A 24,670-nucleotide genomic window follows, 5' to 3' on the forward strand; every position below is an offset into this window, starting at 1 on the left:
GATAGATAGATAGATAGAGGGATGGATAGATAGATAGATAGATACATAGATAGATAGATAGATACATAGATAGATAGATAGATAGATAGATAGATAGATAGATAGATAGATAGATAGATAGATAGATAGAGGGATGGATAGATAGAGGGATGGATGGATGGATGGATGGATAGATAGATGATAGATAGATAGAGGGATGGATAGATAGATAGAGGGATGGATAGATAGAGGGATGGATAGATAGAGGGATGGATAGATGGATAGATAGATAGACAGACAGATAGATATAGAGACAGACAGACAGACAGACAGACAGATAGATAGATAGATAGATAGATAGATAGATAGATAGAGGGATGGATAGATAGATAGAGGGATGGATAGATAGAGGGATGGATAGATGGATAGATAGATAGATAGATGGATAGATAGATAGATAGATAGACAGACAGACAGATAGATATAGAGACAGACGGACGGACGGACAGACGGACAGACGGACAGACGGACAGACAGACGGACGGACAGACAGACAGACAGACAGACAGACAGACAGACAGACAGACAGACAGACAGACAGACAGACAGACAGACAGACAGACAGACAGACAGACAGATAGATAGATAGATAGATAGATAGATAGATAGATAGATAGATAGATAGATAGATAGATGGATAGATAGATAGATAGATAGATAGATAGATAGATAGACAGACAGACAGACAGATATACAGATAAAAGTGAATATGTAAAGGGATTGCTAGAGATAGAAAAAAATGGATGGAAAGATAAGAATAGATAGGTAGAGGTGGATAGAGGCAGTGTTATGTATATTTTGGAAATAATATCTTTTAGTCTTTGATGGATTTGTTATTGTAAGGGCCAGCTGTCTTTTAGTTGAAGTTGTTATCAGCTGAGGCCTATGTAACAGTTTTGGGCCTTGTTGAGGGAGACTGAATTACACAACTTTGGAGGCAACAGTTACAAAAACAAAACCTTTTCAGTAAGGTAAAAGGATTAAGTAAAGGTAAAGATAGATAAAGAGCATAGAATAAATCCCTAATGTAAACAGGGTCTAGCTCCTCCCACTCCCACTAGTCCTCAAAGACTTGCTTCACACACAGGGTTCCCCCAGCCTACTGTCTCTCCTTAAACTACCACTAAACCACTGGATCTATCCTAATTATCCTATTCTAAAATTATCTTTATATATAAATAATTTGATTTTTAAAATTTATTTTAGAATATATATAGAGAATATATATTTAGAATATATATTGCTTCCTTGTACTTCTTCAGATCACTGCTCCAACTGCCAGTTCACTTCTGGACTAGCGAAGCTGGGTTAGGCTTCTCGGCCTTGCTAGGCCCCAAACCTAGGCCCACTTTGTAGCACTCAGAGTGGAAACTCAATTTTCTTCCTTCTTCACCTGTTGATGTTCTTTCTTTAGCTAATTCCAAAATAACTCCAAACTTTCTGGTTTCCAACTGTCACTCTGAAAATCCAGGTTACCCCCGAGAGCCAAACTTTTCCAGCATCTCCCAAAACAGATACACTCAGGAGTGTGTCCCAAGTACCTTTGGTCACCCACAGACTGTCCGCCTCAGGATTCCCTGCCAGGAACCTTGCCCAAGATTCCAAGCTGGGCCTAAGACAGTGATCTGGAAGTATCTCTCCTTCTGTCCTTAGTCACTAATCTCTTTTAATTAACTCCAAATCTATCATATTCCCAATAGTAGATAGGAAGATAGATCTGTGAGGAGATCGCTAAAAATGGATATATAAAGAGATAGCTAGAGATAGAAAGATAGATAATTATGGATATGTAAAAGGGAGACACAAGATAAAGATGGATATGTAGACAGATCAATGGAGATAGATAGAGATAAAGTAGATAATAAGACAGTAATATAAAGATGAATAAAAACACAAAAAGGTAGATAAATAAAGATGGAGAGAGAGACGAAAAGATAAATGGTAGATATGGATAGGTAGAGAGATGAACACAGCTAGTGAAATGGAGAGATAAAGAGATAAGAGATAAACAGATAGACAGACAGATAGACAAACACAGAGGGGACTTTGGAGCCAGGGAAACCTATGTCATGACACACCTTGGATATCTCCTTAGCTATGTGACACTAAGTAAGTGACTTAACTTTTCAATGCTCCAGGTGCTTTTTTTAATTTGAAATTTTTTATTTAATTAATTGATTTAGAATATTTTTCCATGATTACATGATTCATGTACTTTCCCTCCCTGCTGCCCCCCCCCCACCATAGGCGATGTACAATTCCATTGAGTTTTACATGTGTCATTAATCAAGACCTATTTCCATATTATTGATAATTACACTAAAGTGATCATTTAGAGTCTCCATCCCCAATCATATCCCCATCACCCCATGTGATCAAGGAAATGTTTTTCTTCTGTGTTTCTGCTCCCACAGTTCTTTCTCTGGATATGGAGAGCGTCTTTCTCATAAGTCCCTCAGGATTGTCCTGCATCATTTTGTTGATGCTAGTAGAGAAGTTCCAGGTGCTTTTTTAGATTATCCATCTGAGAGAAAATCCCAGCCTGTGTTGGTAGAGTGAGTTCTATCAATGAATTTATAGATCCGATCCTGACACCTTCTTTAACTTTACAAATAATGGAGCAATTCAGTCTCTCTTTTGCTTTCATATCCTCAGCATTTTACACTAATAGGGTCCAGTCCAGACTTGGTGTTTAATACATTTTTGTCAAATTTATTTATTATCTTAAGGGTACCAATGCAATGGCTTGACTATCTACATTGGATGGAAAAAGCTTTGGAAAATTGTATGACCTGTGTTCTCATAGCCACCCCTGGAATCCCACCTATAAAGACAGAAGACTAGACCTAACAATGTCCACTGAGCATGAACATGTCTTTTCCTTAAAGAAGAGATTAGAGATCTTGATCATTTTAAAGAATAATTTATTTTCTTAAAGCATTCATTAGGCAGATTGCAGGAGATCAGAAGATGACTTAGAAGATCTATATGGCTTGCATGGGAATGGGTCTTTGTTCCTTGAGATTCATCTGTACGTGAACAGCACCAGAGGAGAATTCATAGCCAGCCTAAGCCCCAACTTCAGAAAATCAGTGCAGACAGGAGAAAACCAGCCTTCTCCTGTTCCCTGTTGCCTCATCTACTCTGAAAATCCCAGAAAAGGAGCAGGGATCACCACTGAGCTTCTCATCAGGTTCAAATTATCATGATCGTCATGGTGATAACATCTCTCAAGAAGGGAGAAGCAAGGGATTTCCCACTTGTAACAAGGCTTCAAGTTCATCAAAATTCATTTCAAGTAGAGGAGCATTGCTTCTCATCTACTTATGGGAAGCAATGAGTTTGGCAGTGGCACTAAGAAGGAACAGAATTAACCAACCCAAGAATGGACCACACAGGATTTGGTGGAACCTTTTCTATTCAGGATTTTGTATGTGCAGGTTTCCCTGTCCAGAAAGGGCAAACAGTTCTTTTCCTCAATGTTTATAGGTTTAATAGCTCTGTGATGGAGAGAAAAATTTTAAAAGCATTTATTAAGTACCCTCATGTTCTAATATCTAGAGATACAAAGACTAAAATAAAATAATTATTTTAATTCCTTTTTTTCAAGGAACTTAAATTCTACCAGGAGACTCACACATGTACAAATATGAAAATATTCCAATTCACAGACAGATATGCATATATGTATATATTTTAATACATACACATAGTATGTATTAAAATATACACAAAATAAATTTAAGGTGATTTTGAGCAGGAAATTCTAGCAGCTGGGGCAATTAGGGAAGCTTCACATAAGAAGTACTATTTAAGATAAGATTTTAAGAAAAGTGTTTATTCTAAGAAGCAAAGATGAAGAGAATTATATTCCAGGAATGGGCACAGCTTGTACAAAGATGCTGAGATGGGAAATGAAATGAAGTCCATGTATAAACAATAGCAAAAAAGACTGATTAGGCCACACTGTAGAATGTGCAGAAGAGATGAATGTGTAATAAGACTGGAAAGGTATACTAGAGTTAGGTTGTAATTTAAATGCCAAACAAAGGAATTTGTTTTTGATGCTAAATTAAGCCACATGCGTTTCATGAGCAGGGTAGTGATCCACTCAGACCTCTTCTTTCTGTATTATTATTTTGGCAGCTAAGTGGAACATGAACTTCTGAAGAGGGGAGTAACCTGGGTCAGGAAGATCAATTAGCAAACTATTATAATAGTGCATATGAGAGATGATAGTGATTGATTCCAGTCAACCAATAAGCACCTACAATGTACCAGGCACTCTGTTAAACACTGGCGATATAAAGCAAAAATGAAAAGCCCTTACCCTCAAGGAACTTACATGTGAATATATAAATACATACCCAAATTGTGCAGAATGAACACAAAGAAGTTCTTTTGAGGTGGAAAAAGAGGATAATGAAAGTCAGGAATGAACAGAATTGGGCATAATTCAGGAAGGCCCAATCAGATAAGAGAGAAGAGATACAAGTCAAGGGACTGGTATGGAGAAGGTGTAGCAAGATGAATGAGAAGTTCTTTCCTCATCAATGGAGATCTTTGAGCAGTGGTTGGATGACTGCTCCATAACCAGAGATTTTATGGAAGAGATCATGGTTTCCATATTGTTAGGGTTGTGTAACCTCTGAGGTTCCTTTCAACTCTGAGATCCTGTGAAGCTGTCCCTTTAGCCAGAGACACTTGCTTCCATTAATTTATAATCCTCTTATGAGGCAGTGAAGAAGGTCCTAGACACAGAATTTTGTTCATATTTCACTTCTAACTCTTGTTATCAATGCGGTCAAAGGGAAATGAAATAACATTTCTGGCCTTCAGTTTCCTAATCTGTAAAGTACCTTCTTAATAGAATTATTATGAGACTCAAGATATTGAAACTCACACAAATATGATCTATTATCATTAGTCTCATCCTTTCCTCTGAAGCAGAGGGGTAATGATTTTTTTATTTTTGAGCAGAGGGGTAATGAAAGTGGAGAAGGTTGAACTAGACTTGTGATGGTGAACCTATGGCACATGTGCCAAAAGGGCATATAAAGCCTTCTCTGTGAGCATCCCTGTAGTCTTTTTTTTTTTTAACTAGAAAGCCAGAGGGACTTGGGGTGGAGCTATTCCCCTCCTACTGTCAATGTATCTGATGGCATTCCTCACTTTATCCACCCTTCTGCCCAGCAGTCTAATGGAAGCATTTCCTCCCTCCCCTGTCTGGGGTAAGGGGGGGAGGACTCATATGCTGCATGAAAGATGCAGTTCAGATGGCAGCTTGTTGAGCCTGTAGCAAAGGTGATTCCCATGGTGGGGTTGGAGAGGAGCTAGGTTTGAAGGGAGCATAGTGTAGTGTAGCACATATATGGAGGGGGAGTAGAGCTGGAGGGAAGCAGAGTCCTCAGACAACTCTCCTCCCCCTCTACATTCACACCTCTCATCACTCACCCCTCTGCCTGGCAATAGGAGCACTTCCTCCCTCCCTTATTTGTGGTAAGGGGTGTGTGGCATGGCACTTGGTCTCTCAGGGGTGGGGGTGGGGCCTGGCAGATCTTCTCTAAAAGGATTGTCATCACTGGACTAGAGTCTCATGGTCCCTAAGGTTCTAAGAGCCTATGAGCCTCAGATCCAGTCCAACCTTGTCAATTTTTCATTTGAGAAAAACTGAGACTCAGAGAAAGTGGCATGACTTGCCCAAGATCCCAAAGGCAAAAGATGGTAGAGTCAAGGTTCAAACTCAGATATTGTAATTTTAACTTCAGTGCTTTTTGTATAACCAAGATGGGTTTGGTAGAGGTATAAAAGATGGATCTATTCAGTGGTCTTGGCTTATAATAATGAGGGCTTCTCCCAGGATGGTAGTAGTGAGAATTAAGGGGGGAGGACTGATCACAGAGATTTTTGTGAAGAGAAGATCTCTATGACTTGGTAACAGATTGATTGTAAAAAAGGAGAGAGAGGAGATTCAAAGATACCACCAGGTCTTAGAAAGCAGGAATTTAGATGAATGGTGGTGGTGCTACTGCTGATGCTTTATTGTTTCAACAAATATCATGGGCCTCCCATATACTGGACACTAGGGATGCAAAGATAAAATCCAGAATATCCTTGCCCTCAAGTTACTTATAGACTCCTGGACAAAAATAATAAAGACAGAGCAAAGAGTGGATTTAGAGAGAAATATTTTAATAAAGGGAGGAGAGAAAAGAAGATAGGGAGAGGAACATGGAAGGAAGAAGTAGGGGAAATTAGAAGTGGGAGGAGGATGAGAAGAAGTAGGAGGAAGAAGAGGAAGAAAACAGGAGGAGGAAGAGGAGGAGGTGGTGGGGTAGAGAGGGAGAGAATGAAAGTACTATGGGAGTTAAAAGGATCTCTGGCTGGAGAGATGAGGAAGACCTCATAGAGGGGATGGCCCTTGAACTTGGCTTGAAAGGATGAGAATATTTCCACAGGTAGAACTGGTTCAAGAGGAGGCAATTCCAGGCAGAAGGAAGTTTCAGAATCTAGAAATGAATAGGGGTTCTAAGGGCAAAAGTGAGAAGTTTACATTTAAGAAATGAGGGAGAGTCTATGCATGAAGGCAGGAAATGGATAGCAAAAATATTATCTCACATAACTCCCTTATTTCCCATTTCTCCTTTCTTCTCTCTGTCAACCAAAACAGACTAAAAGCTATTCTTAGGAGATTTGTTCCACTGCCTTGCTTCCTTTCGATATTCATAAAGGCTGTCTCTCCCTCATACCTGGAATATGCTCCATCCCCAAACCCCCATTCCCCAGACCTCCAACTCTGCTGCTCAGATTCTTTATCTTCATTCAAAGCTAAGCAGCTCATGTGCTTCTTTTTATTGTTGTTTCGTCATTTGAGTCGTGTCTAACTGTTAATGATCCCATTTGGAGTTTTCTTGGCAGAGATAGTGGATTGGGCTGCCATTTCTTTCTCCAGCTCATTTGACATAAGAGGGAAACTGAGGCAAACAGAGTTAAGTGACTTGCCCGGGGTCACACAGCCAGTAAGAGTCTGGGGTTGGATTTGAACTCATGAAGATGAGTCTTCTTGACTCCAGGCCAGGTGTTCTATTCAATGCCACCTAGCTGCTCTAAGGTTAAGTGCTATCTCCTCTATGAAATTTCCTCGAATTCCCCCATCTCCCCAACCTTAAATGAACTTATATTATCCTGATCCTTTTTATCCCTCCACCCTCCAGTAATCACCCACCCAAATAGGGTGTGTACTTCTTGAGGGCAAGGAGTATTTCATTTTTTGCTTGGCACAGTGTCTTGTGTATAATAAATATTTAATAAGTAATTTTTACATTTAAAGGTAATGGAGAGACATCAACTGGTCCTAGAAATGTCTTTCTCAAAGAACCAGTATCTGGCCCCACCAAAGAGTCAGATTTCAGGTGACAATCAGTTGTAATTTTGGCTCACTTCCTCCAATAGTGGGATAAGCTGTGCCCTGTGTAGGAAAAACCTGACTCCAGACCTATATAAACATTCAGGGACACGTCCACATTCACCACCAGGAAGGTGTCACCAGGAGGAGATAAAATTCAAGAGACCCAACACTTCTCCCAAAATAGACCTGCCACTCCTCGTGAACCCACCTGGCCTATCTAAACTCTCCCTACAACCTGTCTGCTATATTCAGATCCATTTCTTCAAAGGCATACTAGCTCTGTTCCTTCTGAATCTCCTGGTTGATTTCCTTCATGGACAGATTTGCCAACATCCTGGACTGGCACCTTGCCCCAAAGGTCCCCAGATTTCCCTGTGCTTTCTTCTGCCTCCACATACAATTGCACCTCCTCATTCACTTTGACAGGAGGCTCAATTCCCTTAGGATCATAGACTGAGGGTCACAAAGGACCTTAGCAGGTAGGGTGCCTTTGAAGATTTTTGTCTTTATATCTCTGGCATAACATGTTGTCTGTGATAGGTGCCTAATAAATGTGTGTTGGTCAATTGGAGGTTGCCAATTCCAACTTATCTCCTGATACTGGCACAGTGAGGTGGCGCAGTGGATACAATTCAAACCTGGATTCAGAAAGATGAGTTCAAATCCAGCCCCAGGCACTTACTAGATGTATGACCTTGGGCATGTCATTTAATTTCTGCTTACCTCAGTTTCCTCATCTGTACAATAAGATAATAATAGCAGTTACCTCTGAAGGTTGTTATGAGGATCAAATAAAATAATATTTCTTAGAGTTTAGCACTGTGCCTGGCACATTAATTAAGCTCTATATAAATGTTAGCTATTATCATCATCATCATTATTTTTTTTTTACCAAAATGGGGATAATAATAGCACCTGCCTCCCAGGGTGGTTGTGAGGAATGAGATATTTGTCAAGTGCTTTGCATACTTAAAAGTACTATATAAATTCTATCTTGTTATTTTCCCTTATGAGGAAATTGCCATACAGAGAATTAAATGTTTTGCCCAAGATAAAGGACAACTATGTGGCACAGTGGATAGAAAATTGGGCTTCAATTCAGGCAGACTCATCTTGATGAATTCAAATGCAGTCTCAGATGCTTATACTAGCTGTGTGGCCCTGGGCAAGTCACTTAAGCCTGGTTGCTTCACTTTCCTCATCTAGAAAATGAACTGCAAAAAGAAATGGCAGACCACTTCAGGATCTCTACCAAGACAACCTCAAAATGAACACAACTGAAATAACAACCACAACATCACAGATAGTAAGTGGCAGAGCCATGAGTTGAACCCAAGTCTTCTGGTTCTCAAATCTATTATACTTACAGCTATACCAAAGTTTATGCTGGATGAGGGGGCAGGAATAGTTGAGGTCTGTCCACCATGAACTTACATGTTGCAGCACTGAATTCCTTCTTCATTACACTGACATTTGTAACACTTCTTAGTTATCCATTCAGATCTGAAGGGATGTATATTTCCATCCAGGGACTTGCATCCTAAACACAAAAGGCATTGAGAAGATCATCCTTCTGAAGGTCACCTCTTTGTGACCACAGACTTCCCTCCACTACATGGAGTACTGATCATCACTCTCTGGTGTTCTATAACATCTCCCCCAAGAGAAGATCAAAGAACTTTAATTCTACACACAAGCCATTTATTTAAACCCCAACAGACTTTTACTTAGAACTGTGTAGGTTTGGCCCATTTTTCCATCCATTCACTGTCTGTTTTCAAGTGTTTGTGGTATTGTGTTTACCTGCAACATCATGGGAATGGGGTAGTATAATGGAAACACGATTAGCCTAATAAACAGCAGACAAGATTTGAGTTCTTCTTCTACAAGCCATGTGATCTTGAACTGGCGTCAAAACATTCCTGAACTTCTTTCTACTGTGACATTCTAAGATTCAGTGACTGTTGCCCATCTCAAATAATAAGATCCTTTAAAAAGGCAGGGATGGGAGCTAATTAGTTCTTTTGGTCTGAACCTTAGCAAAGGGCCTACAGACTTTTAGATATGATAAATGCATTCTACTGTTGATAATATAGTTCCTCATTTGTCTAATCAGTCAATGAACACAGATAAAGTACCTACTATGTGCCCAGTACTTCTATAGATGCTGGGAATACAAATGTAAAGAATGAAACTACCTACATAATTCTTGGCACTGGCTAGGTGTTGGAGATACAGATAAAAACAGAATAATCTCAAGCCCTCAAGGAGCTTATGAATATAGTAGGTAGAAACTAGGTAGAATACTAGGTAGAAACAATATGACACAAATAAACAAAATGTTTACACAAAGTATTATATTCTCTTACAAGAGACCCAACACTTCCTGAAAAATAGTCCTGTCACTATTCCTGTATCCTGTACTAATATATATATATATATAAAACTTAAAATTTTTTGTACAAACAAAACCAATGCAACCGAAATTAGAAGGGAAGCAACAAAATGGAAAAAAAATTTATAACAAATTTCTCCGATAAAGGTCTCATTACTAAAATATATAAAGAATTAGGTCAAATTTATAAGAATCTAAGTCATTCCCCAATTGATAAAGGATCAAAAGATATGAATAGGCAGGTTTCAGATGAACAAATCAAAGCTATTAATAATCATATGAAAAATGTTTTAAATCCCTCTTGATTAGAAAAATGCAAACTAAAAACTCTAAGGTACCACCTCACACCTCTTAGATTGGCCAATATGACAGTAAGAGAAAATAATAAATATTGGAGGGAATATGGCAAAATAGAGACACTCATGCATTGCTGATATAGTTGTGAATTGATCCAACCATTCTGGAGGACAATTTGGAATTATGCCCAAAGAGCTATAAAAGAATGCATATATTTTGACCATTAATACCACTACTAGATCTGTATCCCAAAGAGATAAAAAAGTGGGAGAGGAACTATTTGTACAAAAATATTTATAACTGTGCTTTTTATGGTGCCAAAAAATTGAAAATTCAAGGAATGTCCCTCAATTGGAGAATGGCTGAACAAATTGTGGTATATGGTGGTAATGGAATACTATTCTACTATTAGAAATAAACAGGATGATTTTAGAAAGAAATGGAAAGACCTATGTGAACTGATGCAGAGTGAAATAAGCAGAACCAGGAGAATATTATACATAGTAAGTGAAATTTTGTGAAATGGTCAAATGTGACAGACTACTAAAAGCATTACAATGATCCAGGACAATTTTAAGGGACTTATGAAAAAGAATGCTATCCACCTTCAGGGAAAGAACTTTTGGAATAGAAATGCAGATAAAATATGATTTATCACTTATTTATTTGGATATATGATTTGGGGTTTGGATTTTCTAAGAACTTACAAAAATAAATAATGTAGGAATGTTTTGCATTAGAATGCATATGTATAACCCAGAAAATTTTTAAAAATCATTTTATTTCATTTTTACAAACCTTATTTTCCATCTTAGAATCAATACTCTGCACTGGTTCCAAAGCAGAAGAGTGATAAGGGCTAGGCAATGGGGATAAAATTATTTATCCAGTCACCTAATTAGGAAGTGTTTGAGGTCAGATTTGAATCCAGGACCTCCCAACTCTGGCCCTTGATCTCAGTCCAATAAGCCACTTAATTGCCTCCTAAATTAGCTTTTTTGAATGTCATATAATGTTGAGTATGCAGTACACTAAATATGCAGGACTTTTTAAAAGATGAATTACTATTCATACTTCCCCCATTTGATATTTTGAATCCAAATGTAGAACTTGACAGTTGTCCTTATTACATTTTATCTTATTTTCTTCAGTCCAATTTGAAAACATTTTACAATGTCATTTCTGTCTTCTAATGTGTTAGCTATCCCTCAGAGTTATCTGATCTTCAAATTTGAGAAGCATGCTGTTATTTCTTCAACAGAGTCAGTAATAAAAATATTATATAGCACAGGACAAACACAAATCCCAGGCACCTTGCAATGGAGCCCTTTTAATAAGTTAACATAAACTCATTGAGTCAAGACATTTAATCAGTCCAGAACAAACCTAAGCACACTGGCTAAACCAAAGCTTTCCAACTTTTCCACATGAATGAGAGGGTTCTTCAAACACAGTATTAAAAGTAGCCTTCTTCCACCACTTTCCTAAACCTTTGTCAAGAAAGAAAGAAAAAGAAAAGAAAGAAGAAAAGAAAGAAGAAAAGGAAAGAAGAAAAGGAAAGAAGAAAAGGAAAGAAGAAAAGGAAAGAAGAAAAGGAAAGAAGAAAAGGAAAGAAGAAAAGGAAGGAAGGAAGGAAGGAAGGAAGGAAGGAAGGAAGGAAGGAAGGAAGGAAGGAAGGAAGGAAGGAAGGAAGGAAGGAAGGAAGGAAGGAAGGAAGGAAGGAAGGAAGGAAGGAAGGAAGGAAGGAAGGAAGGAAGGAAGGAAGGAAGGAAAGAAGGAAGGAAGGAAGGAAGGAGGGAAGGAAGGAAGGAAGGAGGGAAGGAGGGAAGGAAGGAGGGAAGGAGGGAAGGAGGGAAGGAGGGAAGGAGGGAAGGAAGGAAGGAAGGAAGGAAGGAAGGAAGGAAGGAAGGAAGGAAGGAAGGAAGGAGGGAAGGAGGGAAGAAGGGAAGGAAGGAAGGAAGGAAGGAAGGAAGGAAGGAAGGAAGGAAGGAAGGAAGGAAGGAAAAAGAAAACTAAATTTTGTATGACCTGTCTTTGGTTAAATTATCTTGATTTTTGAGAACTGATTTCTTGTGAAGAGTATTGGATTGTGAGTTTTTTTAGGACAAATACTAGCTTTTGCCTCTTCCTGTATCCCCAGTGCTTAGCATAATAGCTTGTACATAGTAGGTCCTTAATATTAATTGATTGATGTTTATTAATCATCCCTTTAATAAGTTGTTCTAAAAAATAGAAGCTATTCTATTTCTTCATAGCTTCTAGTTTACATATTCCATTCTCTTTTCCTAGTCCATCTTTTACTCCTATCATAGAATTCTATTTACAACTAGACTTCTTCAGAGTTCTTCATTGAGAATATAAAGCGTTTATAGTATCTGACACTTAAGTGCTATATAAATGTTATCTAGCATAGTCATTATTATTATTATTATTATTATTATTAAATTTCAACCCTTTCATACTCTTCCTGACTCTTCATTGCCCTCTGTGGGACACTCATTTTCAATTCTTTGGAGATAGTTGTAATCCTCAGTGTGCTGTAATACAACAACACCAGTAGAATGCACTTATTATAGGAAGCTTGGGGTCAGCTTTGCAATTTCCCAAAGGCAATCCAATCCACTCTCCTCTTCCTATTCAACTCTGGGCCCAAGTCATTCTCCATCAATACATTCTGTCCCAGATACACAAAGTGAGGATTAGCTTTATAGATTATCCGTCCAAATGAGTGTTGAATTCATTCTCTCTTTGGTATTTCCCAGGGGAATGAATAATTTCAGATCTCTTCTTGGAGGTCCTAAAATGAGTGGCTATAGCTTAATACAATGACCACAATGTCATATACAAACAGAAGTCTTTGTAGTACCTCACCAAGCATACAACTTCTTGTTTTATGCCTTGCTTAACGTTTTGCTTAACGCTTAATATAGAGAATTATCTAACAAGGTTATTTCTTTCATCTCTTCTAAGATATCTAGAATGATTTTGGTGTATGGTTAGGTACTACCTTATAGCAAAAGAATCTGAAAGGCACCATTTTGTAAAAACAAGCAAATTGTGTTGCCTCCAGCCCAGATATCCTCAATATACACTTGATCTAATTCAATTATTTGGCTTATTTTCTTTTCCATCTTGTTGCCTTTAGCACCAATATCTATCTTCTCTACAAATACATCCAGACTTTTGATTATTAGGATCCAAGTGTGGTTCTATTGTTCTTGATGGAGAAAAGTTGTTTTTATTATTAACTTGGCAAATTTTTTTTATCTTTACATATAAATCTTTTTCTATTTTTATTCTGTTTATAATCCTTCCAAATTTATACTTGAATGCCCTTAGATTGACTTTGTTTAGCTAGATAGTTTTCTGAGCTTTTTTTAAACTGGCTTTGCCTTCATTGTTTCCCTTTGCTTTATGAGATGATGTTACTCATAATTATCCATCGTCATCCTTCACCAGATTTTATATAAAAGTTTATATAATAACCTAGTGTTGTCTTTGGAAGGAATCTTTCTATTTGGCAAATAAATTATATAATATATAATAGTTTGCTTACTAAGTTGCTTTCCAGGTTCTTTTAGTCTCCCTGTAATAATTAATTTACACCAGTCAAATTTCTGGATAACATAACTATAGTCAATATTGATGTCATTTCAGTTGTCCATTTTATAGCTTTCCTTTCCTTTATTCCTTTCTCCCTTCCCTTCTTTTTCCTTCTTTTAGAATTGAGTCTACCAACTCACTCAAGCCAGAAGTGCCATGGCCATTCATAGACCCATCCCAACACTGTTTGGCTGAGGAAGACTTGACCTGCTCCATTTCTAACCTGGGCTTGCTCACTGATCCTTAGGCAACCTGGTTCCCTCCCACCCACCCCCATTCCTAGGCATTTGCCATACTGGTGCTAGACACAGTGCAGTCATTCAATTGGCTTCACCCTTGTTTTGATGATTTATTGATTATCTTCAATTTATCCCATTTTTAGCTCATTTATACACATCTCTTTGCATGTTGTCTCCCCAATAGAATGAGATCCTTGAGGGTAAAGACTGGCTTTGCTTTTCTTTTGTGTCCCCAGAGCTTAACACAGTTCTTGGCACATAATAGGCATTTAATAAATGCCCTTCAATTTTGATTTGACGTCTACCTGAGCAGCAGTCTTACCTCTTCTGTGATCTTCTTTTTTCCCCAAGATAATTATAAAAGTATCTACCTTTTCATCATATTTAGCTTTCTTCACCTATATCATTCTGAGTTTCAGTATTCCTGACACTGTTCTTATAAGACCATGACACACTTTTGTACTTCTCCCATGAAAAGAATGTTCTCCCTCCTCACCTCTATCCCTTGGTCTCCTTGGCCTCCTTCAAGACTCAGTTAAAATTCTATATTCTGAAAGAGTCTTTTCACAGCTCTTTACCACCTCCACTTCCCCAACTGTTAACAACTTTCCTCTGAAATTGTCTTCCATTAAACTGCATGTGTTTTTAATACTTTTTTGCATGTCTCCCCTATTAGAATGAAAACTCCTTAAGGGCAAGACTATGTTTTTACCTTTCTTGGTATCCCCAAAACTGTCCTGTCACAGGGTAGGTGCCTAACAAATACCTATTTTTTTAAACCCTCACCTTCCATCTTAGAATCAATACTCTGTATTGGTCCCAAAGCAGAAGAGTAAGGGCTAGGTAATGGGGCTAAGTGACTTGCCCAGGGTCACAAAGTAGAAAGTGTCTAAGGCTAGATTTGAATCCAGAATCTCCAGTCTATATCTGGCTTTACATCCACTGAGCTACCCAGCTGCCCCCAACAAATGCCTATTGATGGTTGATTGCTTCCTATTAATTTCCTTCCTGTGATCTTCTTTACCTATTTTCTTTCAAACTAAGTTGATTAATTAGTTATCTATATTTGCAAATTAGTCCATTGAAACAATTCCCATTTTTCATCATACTATATTTGTTTTTCTTTGTGGATTTCAAATTTCATTCTTCAAGAGTTCAGCAGTTCTCTTGGTCTGAAATGTCTCTATTGATATTTCCACCATAATATATAATCCTTTTTTCTGAATCCTGTGAAAGCTGTTCCAAAATTGAAGGGAGAAAATAGATTGCTCCAAGCTTCATTTTGTGTCATGTTTAGCATTGCTTGTAAATTTTGCTACCTTGAACACTTCTAAAGAGAAAATGCAGCCAAACACAAGCTGGCTGTAAAATGCTACAGCCAAAGAGTATAGAATGCTGGGGAAAGTTAATGAAGTTTCATAATTTCATGCTTGACCCATTTCTCCCAGCTTTCTGTAATTTGATGCCAAACTATCTGTTCTACTAAACAAAACTAACTCCCACTGTAGACTTTCACTGGAGATTAAGTTAAAAAGAATAAAAACAAAAAGATACTTTCTTATCATTTCAGGCCTGATTAGGTTGGAGTTACTGAAATTAAAGTCATGCTATTAAAGAAAGAAAACCCTTTTCCTTGTTTGTAGAAATCTGTGGCATTCAACGTGAATTAGAGGGGGACAGTGAGGAGGCTCAGTGCATTGAGAGCCAGGCCTGGAGACAGGAGTTTGGGGTTCAAATGTGGCCTCAGATACTTCCTAGCTGTGTGACCCTGGACAAATTAATCCCCATTGCTTAGAGTTTATTGTTCTTCTGCCTTAGAACCAATACATAGTATAGATTTTAAGATGGAAGGTAAGGGTTTTTTTCAAAAAATGGATTAGAGACTGAATTTAAAACTGTAAGTAATGTTTACCTTCAATTTCCAAATTATGGTAACTGCTAAAAACATCTTAGTAAATTTTGGATGTTCTCAGATAAAGTTTAAGCACTCTTCTTTCCTTTCTGGAGGAAAGGATTTAGAGTTGGAAAAGAGGTCTGAGATGGGTTCATTCCACTGAGATGAGTAGATTTGAAGTCAATACTGAACAATAAACTCAGCCCTTTCCTTTTGTCCTAACTGATAAGGCACTTAGGAGAAGCTTAACAGTGCTAACATATCTTAGTGAATTTGAGGGTACCTCTCTATAGATTTGTTTTTAGGAAAACTAAGAGTGAAAGTTACAGGGATTTATCAGGGACTTTCTCTGGAGATTAATAGAGCTATTGTTTTTATGAAATAAAAAGAAAATACGTTTCACTGATTAAAGAAAAAGAAGAGGAAAATGAGTCTGTAGTTTGACTTTACCTGGCACTAAAATCCCATTTTTGACTACAACAAGAGAAAAGTATGAATGTTAGCTATTATTATTATATTAAATGAAAAATTATAAATACAATAAAAATTGTTCTAATCCCAAGTTGGGAAAATTTATACCATTTAGGCAAAAGTTTGGCTCTCTGCCTTAATTTATATTTATAAAGTCTTGCCCATGCCAGGCATTTTTGGTTTTGAGGAATAATTCAGGTTTCTGAAATTTTTTGAGTAAGGAGCAGCAGAGTTTAATACAGTTAATAAACAGATTTTGAGGAAGATGGCAGAAGGGCACATTTGTTTTTGGAATTTCACTTGAAGAAGTTTGGTACAACTGGTGGCAGAAGCCCATGTCTTTCACTCTAAGATTCCTGTTGGTCCTCATTCACTCCCTTCACTGCCACAACCTAGTCCTATCTCATTCTCCTTTTCCTAAATTTCCCAGTGATGCCCTTTCTTTCTAGCAGAGGTCTTGATGTCCCCACTCATTCCATTCTGCCATCAGACCCTCTCCAGTTATGAAGACTGCTTCTTATTTTATACAAGGTCCTCAGAGTGTGATCAAGCCTCTCACCCAATCGGAACAGCCTTCTTGTGTAATGTCTCTGTGGTTCATATAATTCAAGACTTCCTATAATTAGCTTAAAATCCTTAATTGATTGATTAGTTGATTGAGACAAATTCTCACCTGATAAATATATCAGAACTAAATGAGGTGAGACGATTTAACCAAGCTTACAATATATCATAGATGCAGAGCTAGAAGGGATCTGACAAGCCAATTCAACCTCTTCTCTGTGATTTTACCTATGAGGAAACTGAGCTTCAGTGAGTTTAAGTGATTTGTTCAAAGTCACTCAGGTACCATATGGCAGAAGTCAGGTCATCAAACTTTAATAAACTGCTTCTCAACCAATTGCAGCTTCCTCCCTGATTATAGCCCAAGGGACTATTGGCTTTTTGGCTGCCATGTTTTGATCATTGATCTTTTTCTTTTTTTTTAAAGGCCTTCATCTTGTCTTAGAATTGATATTATATGCTGATTCTAAGACAGAAAAGTGGTAAGGGCTAGACAATTGGAGTTAAATGACTTGACCAAGGTCACCCAACTAGGCAATGTCTGAGACTAGATTTAAAGCCAGTTCCTCCCAACCCCAGGCCATAATAGTTGATTTTTATTGGGCTTAATATCCACAAAGACTTTCAGATCTTTTGCAAAGGACATACAGACTAGACACCTCTCCCCTATCTTGTGCAGATAATGCTAATTTTCTTCAGTTTCCTCATCTGTAGAATAGTGTTCATAATAGTACCTACCTTCCAGGCTTGTTGTAAGGATCAACTTAATTAATATTTGAAAAGTGCTTAGCACAATCTGATACACAGTAAGTGTTCCATAAATACTTGTTCCTTTCATCCTTTACTTTCCATAAAAATGGTCTGAAACAAGCTAAGGCAGCTGACCTACCTTTATGCCATTCACTCCAGGTTCTAGGGAATGGATTCTTCCTCCTATTTTTTCTCATTATATTTGACATTTCTTCGGAGGCTATAACATAGCACTGTGCTTGACACCATGATACCAAGAGGATACAGGAAAGAAGGAAGCCCAGGAGAAATTTCTGGAACAACAATGTACAGAAATCGTGAGTTTTCTGGTATGACCAGACAACATGTTGTAGAGGAAAGTGCTCCTAGACCTGGCATCACAAGATCTGAACACCATTTAGGGCTTTGCCACTTACTGTGTGAATTGGATTAGGCAAGCCTCTTCCCTTCTCTGAGGCTCAGTTTCATCATCTGAAAAATGGGAATAATAATTCCTGTCTTCTTCACAGGGCTGTGAGGATGAAACCTTAAAGCACCGTGATTGACATTTAACAAAAACATCTTCCAAGTGAAACTGGTATGTAGGAACTATATGTTAAAGTCAGCATCTTTCTCCCTGATGATTGTTAGCTTCTGATGGCTTGTACATATTACAGTTGCCTAAGCTCAGAAAAATATTGCCATCCAATTAAATTTAGAGCCTCCTACAGTGCATTTCCCTTAAGTTTTTCTTAAAATGTATTTATTTTCTGTGGAATGCTACATTTATTTCTAAGCTTATTATGAGATAACTGGATGAAAAAAAAAAGCTATGCAGCAAATTTCTGTGATAAACGTCTGAAGTACAAGATATACAGGGAACAGATACAAATATGTAATACAATGGCCCATTTTCTGATAGAGAAATAGTGAAAGAATATGACTACACAGTTCTCAAAAAAGGGGGGCAAGTGATCAACAAGCATGTGAAATAATGTGAGAATCAAAGGTGAGAAATACAGAGTCTGATACTATGCAAACAACACTACCAAATGGGACTAGAACCAGATTAAAATGTAATTGGGAAGAATTAGCAAAGTAAAAATATAATAGAATACAGATAATCTTAATATGATTTTCTAAGCCAAAATATAATTAGTGGAAATCCTTAGATACAGTCAGATGGCCCCCATTTTTATTTGAGTTCCAAATAATAATAGAGGAGAGGATTTATTTTAATTTTTTAAAATGTACACACATACTTATTCTTATTTTTATATGTAACATAACAGGTGATAGAAATAATAAAATACAATGTCTTATAAATTTGGAATAAATTGTAATAAATATATTTATCCAAGAGAAACAAATTCTCACATCAGCTATGTTAAAAAAATCTGCTTTTTCTTCCCCCTTCCTTCCCACCCTTCTTCACTCCCCAAGAAGACAGGTAATATTGTATAGGTCATGCATATATTATTCCATTATAGATGTTTGCCTGTTTGTCATGTTATGAAACAAGTATATTGCCTATATTAGAGAAAAATTCATGGAAGAAATAGAGTGAAGAATGGTGTGTACCAATCTTCATTCAGACTTGGTCTGCTTCTTCTGTAGTGGTGGATATCATATTTAGTCATGAGTCCCTTGGAGTTGTCCTGGATCCTTGCCTTGTTGATAACAGTTAAGTCATTCACAATTGATCATCATGAATTATTGTTGTTACTGTGTACAATGTTTTCCTGCCTCTGCTCACTTCACTTTACATAACTGCATACAAGTCTTTCCAGGGTTTGTTTTTTTTTTTTTTTGTGATCATCTTGTAATTTCTTATGGCACAATAGTATTATTTATTTTGAATATACACAGAAATATTTCTATATTTTATTTTTGAATTAAAAATGTAATCAGTCCCTTGGCCTCTGCATTCATTCTTTTATGCCCCACCCAAAGAACTTCTTCCATTAGAGAATAAATAGGGGAAAACTACCTTACTCAGTAAACAGAACCAGCTTATGCTAGATGTTTTCGCATGTAGCCTAAATGAGTCCTTTAACCTTTCATTAAATATCATTTTAGGGACCAATTCTGACCTGGCAGAACTTGATTTTTCTCCTAGATAGTTGGAGAGCATGAGAAAAATATGTTGATTTACCCAACATCTGCCAGGGGATAAGAAAGGGTTGAGAGTTTTGATGGATCACCTTCACCGATTCTAGATGTCTTGGGATGTCCAAGGGAGCAACTTAATAGTGAGCTCTCAAAATTGTCTATGTATGGGTTTGATTGAGGAGGTTTTGGAGTCTCTGATCATCAGGAGAGATCACTGACCAATTGATGATAATGTTAACCTAATCAATAAATTGGTTTTCTTACCCAGAGGTAATCTCTCAGAATTTTTAGTTGTCTCAAAGTCAATAGGCACCTACTATGTGCCAGGTGCTGTGCTGAGCACTGGAGATATTAAAAAAAAAAGTCAAAGACAACTTCTGCCCTGAAGAACATCATAATCTAATGAATTAATAAGGGCAAAAGTCAAAACATCTCTAAGATTCTAGCATATCCCTGCCAGATTGGCAAAGATGACCGAAAAGGAAACTTACAGTTATGGGAGGGGTTATGAAAGGAGAGATACACTAACTTAACACTTGATGGAACCAACCATTCTGGTCTAACAATTCTTTTAAAAGTACTTTGAAATTATAATATCTAGAGTCACTAAACTGTGCAAATGCTTTAACCCAATAATACCACTACTAGATTTTCTTTCCCCCAAAGAGATAAAAAATATGGAAAGGATCCAAATGGACAAAAAAACCTACCATACCACTTTTTTTCATAACAAAGAATTTCAAATATAATGGGTGCCCATCAATGGAGTAGTGGCCAAGCAAATGGTGCTATATGTACAGTGTATATTATCATACCACAAGAATTGATAAACATGGAAAGACATATATGAACTAATGAAGAAAAAAGCAAACAGTTCCAGGAGAGCAATTTATATAAAGGAATATAAGATTCAAAAGGAAGACAACTGTGAAAGGGCTCTGATCAATGCAATTACCACTTAGGACTCCAGAGAGCTAATGAAAAAGCATGCTTTCCAGTTCTTGGCTGATATACTGCTGCTATAGAATGAGACATTCGGACATTCTGAAATGACCAATCTGTAACTTTGTTTGATTGCATTTATATGTTACCAGAGAGGGTTTTAATGGGAAGGGAAGGAAAGAAGGTGTAGGAGGGAGAAGTAATAGCGATACCAAATGAAAAAGAAAAGAATGGATACAGTCATTCATTATATTCAATAAATTCATCACAGAATAAAACAGAAGGAAATTCAGAAAAGAACACCAACAAGCAGGGCAACTTGAGCCTGATTACATTAAATTTAATATGTATTTTTTAAAGCTGTGCATGATAGGATCCATAGTTTATTGATGTTTTTCAATTTCATAAAAATTTGTTAAAAACATAAAACAGTATAGAAACATAAGATATTATCATTGTAGTCAGGAAACAATATCTCATTAGCCATGGTGGGAAGAGACTGATATGTCATGGTGTCCCAGAAAGACGATTGGTCTCCATGTCAGGAGAGAACTGGGTGTTAGTTGGATAACCATGGGCAAGTCACTTATCCTATCCACATTGGTATTATATTCTAAAAAAATAGGAATAATAATAACTATTATATTTAACACTCAGAACTATTGTGAGGCTCAAATGAGATAATGTATGCCAGAGATATTAAATTCATTGCCCTCAAAACTTTTCAGTGTGGTTAGAACCAGATTAAAATGTAATTGTGATCTATTTATCAACATGAATAAAAAGACTGTGCAACACATAATGTTAATTTTTGAGTTTTGAAGGGATCCATTTCTTTTTGAATTTGACATAAATGATGTGTGATGGAGTACTTCCCCCACCCCAATTAACTTGATGAGTTTACAGTATAGGATGAGTCTTTTTCTTTGAATCTTTTGAAAGCATTTCCCTATAGATGGTATAGGCATGTCCAATGGTCCTTCGTTGAGAGGAATAAATGCATCTGAAAAAGCCTTGGTGACTGGAGTTGTTTCCAATATGAAGTGGTGGATCTGAAGCTTCCATTCTCCAATATGAACTATATCAATGATGGGGCTGCCCCTGAGATGAACTAGTTTGCTCAGACTCTTGAGAGGACAGATTTCTCTATGAGAGACACTATCTTTCATAATGACCTACTTATAAAATAGAATTTTTGTCAATACCTTAGTATTCTTTGACTTTTTCCTTTAGCTTTTCTTTCACAGAGACCCTGAAAATATTCCAGTTAGGTGGGGGAGTAAAGGGGAACTTGCTTGTCATTACTTTCCACAAATACATTTCATATTCTTCTGATCCCTGAGACAGCCCCATAAAGTAAGCACTCTCTCTATTTTACAAATTATGAAACTAAGATCACAGAGGTTAAGTGACTCTTCCTAAGCCACTCATCATAGCAGAGGCACTCTGAAAACCCAATGCTTACAGTGCCCAATCCAGCTTTTAGGTGAGCAGAAATCTGAAGACCTCCAAGGATGAGAAACTCCTTCTTTTCAAAGAATACCCCCATCCCACCTCTGAATAGCTCTCCCTGTTATTACATCTTTCTTAGAGTCTAAATCTGTCTTTCCACAGTTTGTATTCATTCTTCCTTCTGGGACCAAATAGAACAAATATTCAAATTCTTGAAGATAGATAAAGACAGATAGTACATTCTTCTATCAAGCTTTCTCTTTGCTTGGTTGAAAGTCTGTCATTGATTTCACTTCCCTTCCCATTTCCCTTGACTTACTTAAGCATTTCAACTCACATGATGTCCAGAACTAAGCTTCAAGATGTAGTCCACCTAGGATAGAGAATATTGGGACTTTTTGTTCAATTATTTGAGTTGTGTCCTACTTTTTGCAACCCCATATGGGCTCTTCTTGGAAAAGATACTGTAGTGGTTTGCCATTTCCTTCTCTAGCTCATTTTTCAGGTGAAGAAACTGAGGCAAACAAGGTTAAGTGACTTACCCAGGGTCACGCAGTTAGTGGGGACTGTCATCTCCTTATTCCTAGAAATTTTGCCTCAACTAAAGTGGAAAAATAAGAATTGTTCAATTATTTCAGTTGTGTCCTATTCTTCGCAACTCCATATGGGGTCTTCTTGGAAAAGATACTGTAGTGGTTTGCCATTTCCTTCTCTAGCTCATTTTTCAGGTGAAGAAACTGAGGCAAACAGGGTTAAGTGACTTACCCAGGGTCACGCAGTTAGTGGGGACTATCATCTCCTTATTCCTAGAAATTTTGCCTCAACTAAAGTGGAAAAATAAGATTAACTTTTCAAAATCTCTTGTTTCTCTTGTTTTGAACCTTGTGCTTCTATTAAAACATCCTCATATGAAATTCACCACTTAACAAGAGCATTATTATTATTAGCAGCAGCATTAACTATAACCAGGAGAAATCATAGTTACATTTCTCTTTGATGTTTACAAAGTCCTTTCTCCACAACAACTTGCCAAAGGAATTCAGGTGTTATTATTCCTATTATACAGATAAGGAAACAAAGACTTAGAGAGATTGGCTAACAACTATGGTAAAATACATAGAATTCAAACACAGGTCTCTTGAGTTCATCTGTCCTGCTGTAATGTTGCCACATTGACTCCAGTTGACCTTGCTAACTTCTCCTGAATAGAGGAGAAAAATACAGCCTGACCTACAAAGGACAACATGATTTCCTACATGAACAAATAAATACAAATGACACCTTCACAACAATCCATCTAATGACCAAGCAGATTACAGAGAATGACTTACCATTGAGCTTAATAAAGGTTGACTTCCACAGAACAGTTGTTCCCAAGAGAGTCTAGCAAAGCAAAGAGTTGAGTTGCTAGTGTATGGTATAATGAGAGAGACACAGTCTTAATAAGACCAGAGGAAATCTAAAGCTTATTAGGAAGTATAAGCCCAAGGAGGCCTGTGACCAGCCCAATGAGTGTCTAGAGAAGGAAGGATAAAGGTCCTTGATTGGTGCAGAAATCTTACAAGTTTTTATCTTTATGAAAAAAAAAAAGAAAAAGAAAACCACAATGTTCTCCTCCCTTTCCCCTTTGTCTCTTCCCAGGATGCCCTGATTCTTAACATGTGTCTTAATTCTTCCTGTTCTCAGAACAGAAGTGTTATATTCTATCATTTCAGACCACTAAAAGCAAACAAGGTCAAATCAAAAGAGAATCCCCTTGATGCAAGCACCTTTCTCCCCTTCATCTCCAAATTACCCTAGAGAGATAGACAGACAGACAGATAGAGAGATAAAGAGATATGGATAGAGAGAAACAGAGAGAGAAAGAGAGAGAGATGATAGAAAGACTTGTGTATGTGTATATGTACAATATATAAATATATACCAATACACACATAAACTTACATGTATTCCATGTATGTTTACACATGTGTGTATATACCACGAATACATATCAATCTCACCTCCCATAGCCCCTGCTCTCGAGGAGTTCACAGAATAATAGAAGAGACAACATGCAAAAGAATATGTTCAAACAAGAGATAGATAGACAGACAGACAGACAGATAGATGGACAGATAGATAAATAGATAGACAGATAGATAGATAGATAGATAGATAGATAGATAGATAGATAGATAGATAGATAGACGGATAGACGGATGGACAGATGGACGGATGGACGGATGGATGGATGGACGGATGGACGGATGGACGGATGGACGGATGGACGGATGGACAGATAGATAGATAGATAGATAGATAGATAGATAGATAGATAGAGACATACAAAGAGACAGAGAGATAGACATAAATATATCTTCTTATGATTTGATAGATAATACACAATTAAACCCAATTTATGTTCTATTATATATAATTGTAAATGATTGGCATATCTTTTATATGTGTATATATTGTACATGTGTGTGTGCATGTGTAAATGTGAATGTGTATCTGTGTGTGTATAAAATACTCAGCTCCCT

The 24,670-nt window shown here is 37.2% G+C and overlaps 1 long non-coding RNA gene across 1 annotated transcript; it reads right to left on the reverse strand.

Annotated features, from left to right (window-relative positions):
• Nucleotides 1-2,946: 2,946 nt before the first annotated feature.
• On the reverse strand, nucleotides 2,947-23,709 carry LOC103104404 (uncharacterized). Its single transcript, XR_459898.3, has 4 exons — nucleotides 23,477-23,709; nucleotides 17,800-17,953; nucleotides 8,882-8,987; nucleotides 2,947-3,539 (listed from the first exon to the last, which is right to left on the reverse strand). It is a non-coding gene; the product is annotated as an uncharacterized LOC103104404 (long non-coding RNA).
• Between the last annotated feature and the right edge of the window lie 961 nt (nucleotides 23,710-24,670).

The sequence above is a fragment of the Monodelphis domestica genome, chromosome 1 (genome assembly GCF_027887165.1).
Source record: "Monodelphis domestica isolate mMonDom1 chromosome 1, mMonDom1.pri, whole genome shotgun sequence".
In the NCBI taxonomy this organism is placed as follows: Eukaryota; Metazoa; Chordata; class Mammalia; order Didelphimorphia; family Didelphidae; genus Monodelphis; species Monodelphis domestica.